The following is a 15295-nucleotide window of genomic DNA, read 5'->3' on the forward strand; positions in this document are numbered from 1 at the left end:
TGAACAACGGGCATTGGCACTTCACTAAGGAAAGGCGCCATCGAGTAATAGAACCGGGGCTTATATGATGAAGTAAAATATAGAAGGAAAATATCAACTCCGCTCGTTATACATCACCTTATGCATGTTAGACATTTAAATAGTAACAATAACAATTGCTGCTCGCAATCTTTTCTTCGTCAACATTATTTTAATCACAAATAAGCGGATTCTTTTCCTGTTCTCTACAAAATGCAAAGTAGGTGATAACGATATATCATTTACGACAAGATATCGAGCGCGAGCATCGCTTACAAATTGCTTTATTTGTGCGAACATGGTAACAAAGGCAGAGAACCGCCATCCTGCCTGGCCGAATCCTGTTAGATTCCTTTCATTTGGTACCCCATCGCAAACATCGCGGACATTTCTCGTCACAATCAGTTCTAACCGACAATCAAGTGATTTACATTAACATAATTACCGGTTTTGATTCTCGAGGACTCTGATCCGAGCACAACAGCGAACGATAAAGCCTTGCCTAGAGCAGGGGGCATTTTCTCTACGGCCTGTACTTACACCGATCTGTTTCCCATCTTCATCGTCTATTAGAGTTTCCACGGCGCGGAGCCGGCCCCGTAATAACGCGGCAGAGATAGGTTTCGAATTTCAGCGCGCGAAGCAGAGCGGACAGAAAGCACGTCCATCTGCTCGAACCTCCCACACTTACCTGCCCAACATACGCGTTGTAGAGCGTAGAGCCGGGGGAGGAGATATTGAAATTCAATTACTCTTAGTGGGTGAACAGCGGCGAACTTTAGCAGCGCGTCCGCGTAACAGCTGGTTGGTTTACGCACGCCCCCTCTCACCTGCACGGCATAGAACATCGCCTGGAGGGCCTTGTGCTTCAGCTAAGTCTCTAATTAAGCGGTAACAAAGCAAACATATCGTAGCTTGACGGGACAAATGACATTACTAGGCAATCGTATCGGGACGAAGCCAGATGACGGAAAGCCGCACAGAATGAAAAGCTCATCAATAATGGTAATAGAATAAAAATATATGCTAATTATTTTCACCCTCGCGTACGTTGGAAAGTCCTGTTCAGCTTACAGGAAATATATGAAGCATTGTTGGAATGTCAATCGTAATTTAAACAATTGCATGATCACCCACATGTTCTAAAAATGAATGTAAATCAGACGATCTGCGTTTTGTCACCGGAATAAGAGAAGTGTATGTGATCCGATATATAACTAACAATACGATTGGTTTAACTTTGTAAATACCTCGAAGCTTCAGGCACCTTCAGGTGGTTTAGGTGTGAGCTTGTGAATCTTAGCATAACCATAGTTTGCATAAATTTAGGCTGAAGATTTAGGTCTGTCATGTTTCGTTGCTTAGAAGTCAGTTCAAATTATGCGACTTAGCGGCAGAGCTGCCAGAAAAAAGTAAAATGTAGATTTGTTGATAATACTGCATCATTCTACCTGTTTCCTTATTTCCTATTATTTTGCTACTTGTACTTCACTGTTGTCCTAAATCAAAACAACTTCAACAATACTTGCTTTAATCAGCGTCAAATTACAAGTGTTTCCACGAGCGCACTAGAACTTGACAGCCGAGTAAAGCAAAACTTTCCCTCTACCGTTCCCGTGCTGCGAGGGGAAAATGGAAATTTTCTTTTTAATAGTTCTTTAACTTCTATCCCCCCACCGACTCCATATTGTACTTTGTAGTACCATCAGTTACTGGCTGGATCTTCCCCCAGGGCTCATATAAAAGCACTGTGCTACTGCTGCTGCACAGCATCCCGTTTGATTTTAGCGGGTTGCAGAGAGCGCGGACCCAGAAGCAAAGAGGCAATCGTTACGCTTGACAGGGGCAAAAGAAGAAAATATTTATGATAATGAGAGGCCATCGGAGCTGCCATTTTCCGAAGTTGCAACCGACCCCGTGCACTGTCCGGTGGCGAAAGCCAGCTGTTTTCAGTCCAAACTTAATGACGATGATCAAGCCGGTAATGAGGCAAAAGCGTAAAAATAATGATCCTGAAATTAAACATTCCAATCTTTCTTCTCTGTGCATTTTAAGCTTTTTCCCAGCTTTCTTCACACCCACGATGAACCGCTTTGCTCGACGGGTGTCGAATCTAGAGAAAGTCGCTCCTGCTCCGGCCCGCTGGTGTCCTGCAGCATGACAAATATTTCACCTTGCCTCGTTTGTGGAAAACAGCTTCATACGATCAGAAAAACGGAAGGAGGATGCCGTACTGCGGTAAATTTAGTGGAATTGGAAACATTCCCAATATTGTTGGTGACCGATTTTAAATCACGCCTGTTGGAATTTTCCATGATGTCCAGCCTGCCGAAGCTGCATCCCAATTGTGTGCGCGGTGCGGTGCGGAGAAACAGACAAATTGTGGACAGTCGGGGTAAAAAATGCGGCACACTTATCGCATTCTATTTTTCAACTTATTTACAATTTAAGAGGATTTATCGCTGCTTGCCCCGGGTTGGGCTTCCCACTTGGAGTTGCTGCTAGACTGCTGCTGTTGATGTTGACTATTCAGTGCTTGTGCTTGCCAATGCTTTTTAGCAGCTCACGGAAATAAATGGCTTCTCACTTTGATCTGTGCAACGGCTGGGGCAATTGAATTAAAAGCTCCATCAGGTACGGAGGACGATTCTGGTGCCCGGAGGAAGTAAGCAAAAGCCACGTGTCACTAAAAGCGAAATGAATTTATTTTCTTATCGGTGCACACGAGTGCCGTGCTTACGTTATCTTCCCGTCTAGCGGTCGCGTTGTTCTTGATATCAGGGTGCGAATTCTTCAAAATGTTAGGATTTCAAGTAGGATAAAAGCGATGGGTTCTCACTTTTGTATAATGACTTCCGAGCAGTTGTTAGTTTAATTGAATTGAAAAGTATCTTTATTCGAAAAATTTAATTTAACTAAACAGTCAATTAGACAACAATCATTGTTGTGTGCTGATGATGAAAAGCAGTCATAAAAGGATTTTTATTGTTCACAATGAAACATACCTACCGGAATAGAGCAGAATCAATTCAAATCGCCTGAAAAAACGCGAAAATTTAATCGACCATTTTTGATTTGAATGAAACTTTGCACACGTATTTGGCTTAGAAAACTGGGCATTTTTCACAGGTGCAGAGATTTTTTACACCCATGAGTTACATTCTAAAAGGGCGTATGCCTTTTGGCATAGATTTTATTCGAAGCATTGTAGCCCATAAACCGTTGCTTGTATAGAAAAACTGTCTGAGAATGAGTTGTAGGGAATTAAAAATGCACCATAAAAAAAATATACACTGTACAAAAAAATTTTTTTCGACCAAAAAAAATTAAAAAAAAACATTAAATTTCAATTTAAAAAATAAGAGTAAATTTTTTCTTATTTTTTTTTTAAAGAAACTTGACGTTAATACGCAACTTTTAAAAAAAAGTCCAGGATGGAGAAATGAAAAATATTTATTTTATGGTAGATTAATTTTTTTATGAAAATTCTAATTTAAACATTTTTCAAAATATATGTATCCTGATGATTTTAAAAGATGCAGAGAGTCATTTTGAATCAAAAAGCTCTTGGTAGTTAACATTCTAAAGGCATTGGTTTTCGAGTTATTTCTAATTTAAGCTCGAAAATTTATAATTATTTGGGAAAATACACGTTTTTTTTTTTAATTTGTTCATGGTTCTCCAGCAAAGACCATACGTTCATTGGAATGCTTGATCAAAAATATACAATTCATTCTTTGACAACAAAACGATTGGGCGAACGGTTCTCGAGAAAAGAGTTAAATGTTTTAAGTGATATAAATATATATAAGAATCAAATATTTATTTTCGAGTTTTATTATCTTAAGAACATATTTTTTCATGACATAGTTACTTTACAGAACTAGTTTCACCTTATATTTCATATACATCATAAGTAAATGATTCGTCATCTTTTGAAAACAGCTTCGTTTGTATCTTATTTTCTGAATTCGAAACAAAAGAGTAATACTTTTGTGTGGCAGCTATTATTATAGATTTTTTGAAAATATTGCTCCATTCTGTTACTCCTTGTTCATATTCTTCATATTATACCCAACTAATTTACATTTTTGATGAATTTTTATTACTTTTCTGATTAGACCAATCATACAATTCTTTTGCGCTTGTAATGGAATGTTCATGTTCTTTAGCTAATCTTGCATTTCCTGCCATTCGTTTTAATATGCCACCAATTGCATCGCATGGGCCTTTAACATGAGAAGTCGCAAAAAAATGCCACTCTGCATCGACGTTATATTTTGTTTTGAACTTGCAAAGTTTTTTCTATTTTTATATTGTGAGGCAGCTCCATCAGACATTAATATCGCTTTTTTCAACTCTATTGTTGTTTTCAAAAAACTCATTAATTTGGCAATGAACACCTGAGCCGCACCAGTATCATGATGGAGTACTTCCGATATTATGATGAAGCTGGTATTCTTAAAAATTCCAGATTCTGAATAGTAAACAACGAAGGGATGAATGGTGACTTGACTATCATTCAAATAACTACACGAATCACAAATTGGTAAAGACGTATTGAAATGAGTTTGACTGTTCAATGTTTTTAATTTTGCAATAACGTTTTCGTTTAATTTGCGTAAGCTTGATGAGCACCGATGACCAGGAAAGGGTTTACAGCATTTGGGCTTGGTGTATTCCATTTTCACTTTATTCATCTTCACAAAATGCAAACTGTTACTAACACATCTGGAGTAGTGCAATCGTATTTATATACGAAAACAGATATTAGAAGTTACCCAGTAGTTATTGGTTGCGTACTTTAAAAACAGTTAGTATTAGTAAACAAGTAGGTACTGTTGCACGACAAACATATTTTTTATGAAACATTCGGCAAGAGGGAACGTGTAGGTAGGCTAAGTTTTAGCGCTTGAGTTATTTATCCAATCGTTTTGTTGTCAAAGAATGAATTGTATATTTTTGATCAAGCATTCCAATGAAGGTAAGGTTTTTGCTGGAGAACCATGGACAAATTAAGAAATAATTAATTTATCGAGCTTAAATTTAAAATAACTCGAAAACCATTGCGTTTAGAATGTTAACTACCAAGAGCTTTTTGATTCAAAATGACTCTCTGCATCTTTTAAAATCATCAGAATACAAATATTTTGAAAAATGTTTGAATTAGAATTTTTATTAAAATTTAATCTACCATAAAAAAAATATTTTTCATTTCTCAATCCTGGACTTTTTTTTAAAAGTTGCGTATTAACGTCAAGTTTCTTTAAAAAAAATAAGAAAAAAATTCAACTTTATTTTTTACATTGAAATTTAATGTTTATTTTTAATTTTTTTGGTCAAAAAAAAATTTTTTTACAGTGTATATTTTTTCATGGTGCATTTTTAATTCCCTACAACTCATTCTCAGACAGTTTTTCTATACAACCAACGGTTTCTGGGCTACAATGCTTCGATTAAAACCTATGCCAAAAGGCATACGCCCTTTTAGATTGTAACTCATGGGTGTAAAAAAACGCTCCATCTGTGGAAAATGCTCAGTTTACTGAGCCAAATACGTGTGCAAAGTTTCATTCAAATCAAAAATGGTCGATTAAATTTCGAAAGTGAGTTTTGTAACGTAAAAAACCACTTTGCTAACGATATGTAGAGAAATAAAGCTAATTTGGATATTTTTTTTTCTTCACATAACATTTATTTGACACGGCACAAATACAATTTAATGTTTAACGGCGCCAATTATATCTGATGACTTAAAAACTAAAGCAAATTTTTTATCCTCGCTGCCGACTACGAGCTGAAATTAAGTCTAACTTAAAACTAGCATGAAATTTCCAATCTGTGTTTTGTTGTTCAATGGTCGTCTGATAATCGTCGAATGGCATGTATGGATTCGTACTGCTGAGCCACGATGCCGTGAGTTGGGACAGAGGCTCGTAGTCCTTGGGTCCTGGTTCTATTGTGCGGGGTCTGGTTGCTGGTTTTGTGCTTAAGGTTCAAACGTGTTCTTGTCGTTTTGTTGGGTGTAGACGGAGGGGGGCGGGACTAGACTGGGGCATGGATGGATTTAAGGAAAACGTATATAAGGGTCATGTAGGGTAGGTCACGGCTCGCCAAGACATCACGAACAGGAACAGCCGGCCGTCTACCTCCGGCCTGAAGGGAAGCTACAAGTTTAGACCTGGCGTCACGGTGAATAGGGCATGACCAAACAACGTGCTCTATGTCGTGATAACCTTCACCACAGGCACAGATACCGCTTTCTTCGAGCCCAATACGACGGAGATGCGCGTCAAATCTATAGTGGTTGGACATAAGCCGAGACATCACGCAAATGAAATCTCGACCTACATCCAACCCCTTGAACCACGGGTTCGTCGATACCTTGGGAATTATGGAATGTAACCACCTTCCCAGTTCCCCTTTAGTCCATGAATTTTGCCAACTGATGATCGTATTCTGACGTACAAATACGAAAAATTCATTGTAAGCAATTGGTCTTTCATAAATATCGCCGTTTATTGCACCCACCTTAGCCAAAGAGTCCGCTTTCTCATTGCCCGGTATCGAGCAGTGAGAAGGGACCCACGCTAAGGTAATCTGAAACGATTTTTCGGATTAAGCACTCAAATGTTCCCGTATTTTCCCCAGGAAATACGGAGAGTGCTTAACATCTTTCATCGATCGGAGAGCCTCGATAGAACTGAGACTGTCCGTAAAGATGAAATAATGGTCCGTGGGCATTTTTTCGATAATCTCTAGGGTGTACTGAATTGCAGCTAATTCTGCGACGTAAACAGAAGCAGGATTATCGAGCTTATAGGAGACGGCTAAATGATTATTGAAGATACCGAAGCCAGTGGACCCATCCAGAAGTGATCCGTCAGTGTAGAACATATTGTCGCAGTTGATGTTTCGATATTTATTGGAAAATATTTTAGGGATCTGCTGCACGCGTAAATGATCCGGGATTCCACGAATTTCTTCTATCATGGATGTATCGAAGAACACAGTAGAATCAGAAGTATTTAATAAGTTGACACGATTTGGAATATTCGGAGAAGGGTTAATATTCTGAGACATGTGATTGAAATACAATGTCATAAAACGGGTTTGAGAATTAAGTTCGATTAACCTTTCAAAATTATCAATCACAGGACGGTTCAAGACCTCACTTTTAATAAGAATACGAGAAGAGAGGCTCCAAAAGCGGTTTTTCAATGGTAGAACTCCAGCTAAGACCTCCAGACTCATCGTATGGGTCGACTGCATGCATCCTAAAGCGATACGCAAACAACGATATTGTATTCGCTCCAGTTTGATCAAATGTGTGTTTGCTGCGGAGCGGAAGCAGAAACACCCGTATTCAATTACAGACAATATCGTTGTTTGGTAAAGCCTTATAAGGTCTCCTGGGTGGGCTCCCCACCATTGTCCGGTTATTGTACGAAGAAAATTCAGTCTTTGTTGACATTTTTTCATCAGATACCTCACGTGACAACCCCAGGTGCCTTTAGAGTCGAACCAGACACCAAGATATTTGTGTACTAAAACCTGAGAAATCGTTTTACCCATTAACTGTGTTTGAAGCTGAGCAGGTTCATGCTTCCTAGAAAAAACTACTATCTCAGTCTTCTCCGGAGAGAATTCGATACCTAGCTGTAAAGCCCAAGCAGACAAATTGTCCAAGGTATCTTGCAATGGTCCTTGCAAATCGGCAGCTTTGGCTCCTGTAACAGAGATTACACTGTCGTCTGCAAGTTGTCTTATCGTGCATGAATTTGCCAGACATTCGTCGATGTCATTTACATAAAAGTTGTAAAGAAGGGGGCTTAAACATGAGCCCTGGGGAAGACCCATGTAGCTAATGCGAAAAGTTGCCAAATCGCCATGCGTAAAATGCATGTGCTTTTCGGACAACAAATTGTGCAAAAAATTGTTTAAAATTGGAGAAAATCCTTGTCGGTGAAGTTTACCCGAAAGAATGTCAATAGAAACGGAATCAAAAGCCCCCTTAATGTCCAAGAACGCAGAAGCCATTTGTTCTTTGCGAGCATACGCCAGCTGAATATCTGTTGATAGCAACGCAAGACAATCATTCGTCCCTTTGGCGCGGCGGAAGCCAAATTGAGTATCTGATAGTAGACCATTTGATTCGACCCAATGGTCTAAACGACGGAGTAACATTTTTTCCATCAATTTCCGGATACAGGATAGCATTGCAATCGGCTTATAAGAGTTGTGATCAGAAGCTGGTTTCCCTGGTTTTTGGATGGCGATCACCTTCACTTGCCTCCAATCCTGCGGTACAATGTTTTGCTCCAGGAACTTATTGAACAAGCTCAACAAGCGCCTCTTGGCATTGCCGGGTAGATTTTTCAACAAGTTGAATTTGATTCTATCTAACCCAGGCGCGTTATTGTTACAGGACAGGAGGGCAACTGAAAATTCTGCCATCGTAAAACGTGATTCTATCGCGTCGTGGCCCGGAGACGCATCGCGAACAATATTTTGCTCAGGAACAGAGTCCGGACATACTTTCCTGGCAAAATCAAATATCCACCGACTTGAAGACTCCTCGCTTTCGTTGACCGTTACGCGATTCCGCATTCTTCTGGCTGTGTTCCAAAGAGTGCTCATCGATGTCTCCCTCGACGTCTCGTTCACGAACCGACGCCAATATCCGCGTTTCTTTGCTTTAGCCAGGCTTTTAAGCTTGGTATTAAGCTCCGAATACCGTATATAGTCGTCGGGTATACCTCCCTTCTGGAAGGCCAAAAACGCGTCGGATCTTTGCGTGTAGACATCGGAGCACTCTTTGTCCCACCACGGAGTGGGAGGCCGTTCTTTGATCGTTACGCCGGGATATTTCTTCGTTTGGGCTTGCAACGCGGTGTCGAGAATCAAGCCCGCGAGGAGATTGTATTCTTCAAGTGGTGGATGATGTTGAATCGACTCGACCGCTTTTGAAATCATTTCCTCGTATAACTTCCAATCGACATTCCGTGTGAGGTCATACGGAATGTCAATTGGTCGCATGCGAGTTGAACCGTTATTAATTGAAATAAGAATAGGCAAATGGTCGCTACCGTGAGGATCGAGGATTACCTTCCATGTGCAATCCAACCGTAGCGACGTCGAACATAAGGATAGATCCAAAGCGCTTGGGCGCGCTGGAGGTTTCGGGATACGTGTCATTTCACCGTTGTTTAAAATAGTCATGTCGAAGTCATCGCAAAGGTTATAGATTGAAGAGGAGCGGTTATCATTGTAAGGGGAACCCCAAGCCACGCCATGAGAGTTGAAGTCTCCCAAAATCAAACGTGGTGAGGGAAGAAGTTCTATTAAATCAAAGAGCAGCCGTTGCCCAACCTGTGCTCTGGGAGGAATATATATTGAGGCAATACAAAGCTCTTTACCTTGTATTGTCATTTGACATGCGACAACTTCGATGCCTGGAATCGAGGGGAGGTTAATACGATAGAAAGAATAGCACTTTTTAATCCCTAAAAGTACTCCTCCATATGGGGTGTCTCGATCAAGGCGAATAATATTAAAATCATGGAAGTTGAGATAAATATTTGAAGTAAGCCAAGTTTCACAAAGGAAAAATGCATCGCATTTGTTTTTATTTATCAAAACTTTAAACGAATCAATTTTTGGTAGAATACTTCTACAATTCCACTGTAAGACAGAGATAGAATCCTTCATATACGCAGTTGAATTAGGCATCGAAGGATACAATCGCTGCAAGGAGGGGCCATTGGGCAGTCAACTGCTTCAAAAATGATCTAACTGTTGGGAGAAATGCTGTAAGAAAAATTTTAATTGGATCAGGTATATTGAAATTTTCGAAAATCCAGTCCACAATATTAGAAAAATTCACCAATCCAGCATTTGTTTCATCAACTGGATGTGCAAAAGGAGCAACTGGGGTTTTAGATGTTCCTGGAAGTGCTGGGAACTCCTTCTGAGACTTTAAATTGCCAAGCCCAGGAGGGGTTTGCTTCGGTTTTTCCGTAGCACCTTTAGTTTTGGTTGTACTGTTCTTTCCACTTTGGGAAATCTTAGGACCTTTTCTGGGAAGCTTAGGGGAGGAAAGATTTTTCCTCTTTCTAGACTCCCCAAGATTGGCAAAAGAAGTTCCCTCTAGTGGTTCGTCAGAGTCGGTTTCATCTGAATACAACAGATCAAAGGGGTTCGCTGTTATGGTAGAAGTGGTCGTGGTCTTCTTGAGCATATCAGCGTAAGAACGCTTTGAACGCTCTTTGAGAGACCGTTTCAATTTATCCTTGCGCTGCATGTACACCGCGCATGTGGAGAGCTCATGCTGATTCTCCCCGCAGTGGATACATTTTTCAGCATTCGCACTACAGGAATCGTCGGCATGGTTCTCTCCACACTTACCGCACCGTGCCTTATTGCAACAGCAGGCGGCTGTGTGACCTAACTGCTTGCAATTGGTGCAGTTCATTAAACGGGGCACAAATATGCGCACAGGAAGACGAACCCGGTGGATCAAGACGTGGCTCGGCAATGCAGACCCGGCGAACGTGACACGAAACGAGTCTGACGGAGTGTATACTTTTTTGTCGCCGACGAGCGACACAGATCGCAGTTGTTTAACCTCTAATACCTTAACCTCAGGAAGGCTGCTGTTTTTAAAACAGCCTACAGCATCCTTCAAGAGGCACTCGACGGACAAACTCGGATCGGTCACGACGCCGTCGATCTCCACGTCTCGGGCCGGTATGTATACGCGATACTCCCGAGTAAAGAGCTCGAAACAAGCTATATCGTTGGCCTGTTTCAGGTCATTGACCACAACACGGAGCTTGTTTGGTCTGACCTTGATTATTTCAGTCACGGCCTTGAAGCGTGACGACAGGTCTTTCGAAATTTGTAATATGTTCAGGGATTTCGACTTAGGTCCCGCTTTTGGCCGGAAATATACAACGAAACGTGAACCTGCTGTTTCGTCAAGGTAGAGCCTGGCACGAGGGGGAACTGAAGAGTGAACAGCGGGGGAAGGAGCAGGAGGGACAGGGTCAGGAGGGTTCGGTGTCGGAGGATCGACTTCCATTGTGCTAAGGCTAGCGCCCTAACACCGACAAGAAACACGTACCTTTTCTTGATTTCGAGCAATGCTCAAGTTGTCTTCGACAATGTGGTCACGTAATCGTTGGGTGCAGCAGCCGGCAGCTGTGCGGATTTACACTTTCTTCTTTGTTTGTAGCTCTGGTTGTCTTCAACACAGCTTAACACCGAAACGATCGGTTCAGCAGCGGCGGTTCAGCTACGCAGCAACAAAGCAAACAATAGCGGATGACCTTCAAAGCGGAATTATTTGGCACTGCACAGCACTCGTTAGACCGGGACCGGGCAAGCGATGCCTTTTGTTCGATTACTTTTTGCGAATATATCGAGACGACCGATAAACACAACCGATGCGCTTGGTTGTTCGACTCGGAATGAAAGCTAATTTGGATTGTTTTGTATATATATTTCAATAGTGTATTCATTTTTGTCGCCACTTTAAAACACTAACTCACACAAAAAAAAATTCGGAATCACCGACAAAGAAATTTCTCCAGTTATTTCTTCGTTCTTCTTTCAAATAGAGTGTCTGCAGATCATAATGACGTAACCTAACATCATACAACAATTAAAATCACTGCGCAAATACGAAAAATCATCAAACACTGCAAGTGTATTTATTTTTTTCTTCATGACTGTATTTCCCTGTCACTCGCCAAAACCTTGATAACAACTACACAAATAGCGTGTGATTGAGTTCTTGCTATTTTAAGTTATTGAAATGAACGTAATTTTTTAAAATACATGATGTTTTATGCTGGGCTGGAGCTAACCTAGCATGAGTTTCATCGGTTTAATGTCAAACAATTTCCAATCTTAGATTTTCCGCTTGAATCGTTCTGGTTTCCAATTTCGAATAGTTTCGTAGAGTTTGCTTTTTGCTAAGATAGGAAAGTTTTACCCAATTCGCTAAATTAAATGATTGTTTTGGAAGTGCAGCTACGAATAAAGGTTTTTCTAACAGCGCCGATATAAAAAATCCATTCTTTAAGTATATATTATAACGCTTTGACGACTCAGCATTGAGAATTGCAATGTTAAATGACATTGCAGAAAGTAATAAAGTAACATTTCCGTCTATTTATTTTAATGAAATAAAAACAAAAACCGTAGTCCAACTACATGCGGTCGTGTCTTGAACACCACCCTCCTACTTTTGTTCTTGTTTGGACTTATCACTGCAACCAGATCTATTGTGATATTGCCCAGTTGTTTCTGTATTTCGCACTTTATATTATTGGCAGTATCACTGTTGAAGTAAGTGATACGCTTATCATTTATATCCGTGCTTGTCTATGAGTTTATCTTTCCGTTTCAAGCGCTCTACTGCTCTACTATACCGAGCCGCTTTCCATCCTATCAATATCGCCTACTTACAATTCCTTGAAGAGAACTATCATACGCTACTCAGACCAGGTATATTAGAAGAAGGACTAATTTTTGCTAGGAGGAGAGTCAACAGGGGTAGTGTGAATTTTAACTTGAAGGAAGGGTATGTGGTAGGAATCCTGAGTATAGACCCATTTTAAAAATCCTTTGACGATCGAATGGTCGAATTTTAAATCGACTGATCCACGACCATCCACTTGTCAAAGAGAACTCTGTAACCTAGCAGCTACCGAGCTCCCCTGCATTCCTATGGTGTTGAAAGCGGGATTCTAGACCCCCACACGAGTTAAAGAATGCAAAATTGCTCTAACTCTAATTTCTCTAGGAAATTATCTAAACCTAAGGCAAAAAATGGGGCTTTCTTTTGCAAATATCAAAATGGGTGGTCACCATATTGGATTTGGCCACCATAATGTTTTTTTATCAGAAAAAATGGTTTTTTAATAGGTGCCCACCCCCCTACTTAAAATTTTATTGTTTCATTCAAAACATCATGCTTTTTCACATAAAATATGTTGAAATTAGAGATGTATGTTGTCTAAAACAAAAATACTATGAGAATTATCAAAACATGATCGACTCTACCGGTTGGTTTTTCTTTAAATCTTACTTTACTAAAAATTCTGTTACATATGATATTCTTCATGGAATATTTCCAATAACCTCATCATTAGAAAGGAGATAGAAGACACAGAGACATTGATATTTATGTTAGTGTGTAAAGTTTTGTTGGCATATTTTATTTTATTTCTCTTCAAGATTCTAGTAGATATACGCTTTTTCCATTGGGACTTAGAGAATATTCTCAAGTTTATAGGTTATATTCCCCTTGCGGTATAAAAAATTAAGGAAGTGTGTCCTCTGTATCGTCTTGATGTGCTCCATTCTTGGTTTAAGTGGGCATGCAGCATCTTCAAAATCCAGATCACTCACGAATTCGTATTGCATTACATTTGACTGATGTTCCAGGGCCCAATCAAAAAAAAAATTTAGCATTGGTGATCAGTTTGTCCCGAACTGACGACAAACTGTACGTATGTGATATAGATTCAAATGAATTTAATACAAAACAGTCAATAAATTCGATTTCGTAGAACTAACACGATTTAATAAATTATTAAAAACTGTATTTTTGCAACATGCACGTATGATTGTTTCTCCAACCCCATCGCAAGCACATTTTTCATGGCAGCTGGCATGGAAATGCCACTCAATGTCGATATCGAAGTCCTTGTTGACGAAGGAAATATTCACGAAGTTACATTTATTTTTTAAATTTCTGGCCTGCTGCGTTGAATCAAATGATTTTAAATTGAAGGTGAAAGTTAACAGCGTCACAATCGTCTTTCGATTTTCAATTGAATATCTTTTCCAGCCCATTTCTAATGATGGGTCGGCTGGAAATATAGACCGTTCCGATAATTATAAATACACTTACGATCAACCGTCATTTCAAATAACGTGCAGCATTCAACCAAACGTTGGCTGCGTCCTGATGTTTACATCCAAAAGAAACAGATGCTGTCATTTTTTCTAACATTTAGAGTGAAATTTTGAAAATGCGTGGCCTTTCTCCCGAGCAAAGAAAGCGAATTGTGCACAAATGGGGCACCGTGAGTGGTCTTTCTATAAGAAAATTAGCCAGAGAAGAAGGTATAAGTGTCGGAGCATTTCAAACCGCATTGCGGAAGTATTGTGAAGAGTGCACATTCACTGATGCCCCAAGACGTGATAGAAAACCCGGGCCTGTTGATCCCACAATGGACAAAAAGGTTAAGGAATACTACAAGCGGCATCCTTCAGTATCAGTACGAGATGTGGCGAGAAAGCTTGGAACCTCGGCGAGTAACGTTAGGCGTGCCAAGGGAAGAATGGGTCTGCAGACCCGTCGGAAGCAGAAGCAGCCAAAACGGAATCCAAAACAAGCTAAATCTGTGAAACCGAGAGCTCGGAAGCTTTATGACAAACTTCTGCCCAAAGGAATGGGGTGTGTTATCATGGATGACGAAACCTACATAAAACTGGAGTATAAGACTCTGCCAGGACCGCAATTTTATACATCACCGAAGGGAAAGGATGTCCCTGGACCAGTGAAAGCCATTTACACCGAAAAATTCGGCAAGAAGGTAATGGTTTGGCAGGCCATTTGTGAATGTGGAAAAATATCTCGTCCATTCATTACGAATGACACAATGAATGGTAAAATTTAAGTGAAAGAGTGTTTGCAGAAAAGGTTGTTACCCATGGTTAAGCAGCATAACAATCCTCCAATCTTTTGGCCCGATCTTGCTTCCTGCCATTACTCTAAAGATGCACTAGGGTGGTATAAAACAAATAATGTCACATGTGTCCCAAAGGAGATGAATCCTCCAAACTGCCCTGAAATTCGCCCTATTGAAACTTTTTGGGCTTTGACCAAGGCAAAGCTGAGGAAATATGTCAAACCAGCGGACAATGTAAAAAAATTCAAAAAAGATTGGTTTAAAGTGGTAAAAATGGTCGGAAAACACACTGTGCAAAAGCTTATGAGTAGTGTTAAGAGAAAAGTTAGAGAGCTCGCGTATCCTACGAAAAATAATCCCAACTTGAATTGAAACTGTAAAGAAAACACTTATTATCTATATTTCAGAATAAAATGACCCGAAAAATCCTTCATTTTTCGTATTATTCAAGAAAGAAGATGTATTTATAATTTTCGGAACAGTCTATATTCTAAGAGGAATATTATGTGTTACAGCATTTTCAGTGAGGTAAGATTTAAAAAAACCAAATGATCGAGTCAGACATGTTT

Source organism: Wyeomyia smithii, chromosome 3, assembly GCF_029784165.1.
Source record: "Wyeomyia smithii strain HCP4-BCI-WySm-NY-G18 chromosome 3, ASM2978416v1, whole genome shotgun sequence".
NCBI lineage: Eukaryota > Metazoa > Arthropoda > Insecta > Diptera > Culicidae > Wyeomyia > Wyeomyia smithii.